The sequence below is a fragment of the Calidris pugnax genome, unplaced genomic scaffold, assembly GCF_001431845.1.
Source record: "Calidris pugnax isolate Ruff unplaced genomic scaffold, ASM143184v1 scaffold155, whole genome shotgun sequence".
NCBI classification, from domain to species: Eukaryota; Metazoa; Chordata; class Aves; order Charadriiformes; family Scolopacidae; genus Calidris; species Calidris pugnax.
Genome location: NW_015090886.1, coordinates 891,720 through 892,895, shown reverse-complemented (window position 1 = coordinate 892,895; position 1,176 = coordinate 891,720).

Genomic DNA, 1,176 nt, shown 5'->3' with positions numbered 1-1,176 from the left:
GCATAACAAAGCTTTTCTTGGTGCTCAAAGCCACCCTCACATCTGCTCCGCGCTCACCCCACGCTTTGACGTCACCCCGCGCCGCACCCCACCCCACGCCACGCTCCGGGGGGCCCTTGGGCACAGAGGGGCCCTGTTGTGGTCACAAAGTCAGGTTTTTTCATGCAAAATTCCCCCCCCCCGGCCCAGACAATGTCCCCGTTGTGGAGGATGCGGAGGCGTGGGCGGGCAGAGGGATCGGCTGGGCACGGCAGGACCCTCGCCACGGGGCAGGAGGGGACAGGGCTGTCCCCAAATGCCCCTCTGTGGCTCCGGCAGCCCCGGCGCGTTGCGGCCAGCGTCATGGGGAGCTGCGGCCTCAAGAGCAGCACGTGGCCCATCTTGGTGGCAGTTGGGTGCCACCGGCTCCCCACGCTCCGTGCCACGTGGGTGTCACCAGCCCCGCAGGTGCCACCAGCCCTGTGGCTGGCCCTCCTGAGCGCAGACGGCAGACATTTAAATGTGAAACCACCAGAACGGGACACGTTCACCAAGAGGGAAAGTTGCCGCCCGTCACATCAGGCCCCCACGTCACCCCAGCAACGGGGAAGGTGACGCGGGACGTCCCAGCCCCCTCCGGGGATGTCTCCGGCGGTGGCCTCGGGCAGCGAGCAGGAGTTAGGCCCCGCACGTGACCCGGCCTGCGCCAGCGTGGCCGCGAGAGCCACTTCTGCTCCGGATGTCGGCTCCGCTCTCGCTTCCCCCCCGGAGGCTCAGGAAGCGCCGCGGGAGCAGGGGGAGCGTCGGGGCGGTGACAGCCCCAGCACCGACAGAGAGAGGCTTTCTCCGGGACACGGCGGTGGAGGGTCCCTTGTCCCACCGGACCCCGTGACATTTGTGCTCCATCCCCCTGCCCTCCCCACAGCACAGAGCCCTGGGGGCTGTGGGGACACGCCGGTCTCGGTGACATGGCCACAGACACCAGGGTGGAGACCCATCCCTGCGCCCCAAAGGCTGCAGACAGGACGTGGGGAGGAGCGGGTGCAGGACGTAGGGCTTGGGGGGGGGATGGACGGGGATACTGGGGCAGGGTGAGGGCACGGGGAAGATACTGGGACGGGACGTGACACTTGTGGGGACAGCACTGGAGTGGGATGGGGGCACACTGGAAAGATGCTGGAGCAGGATAAGATGGGT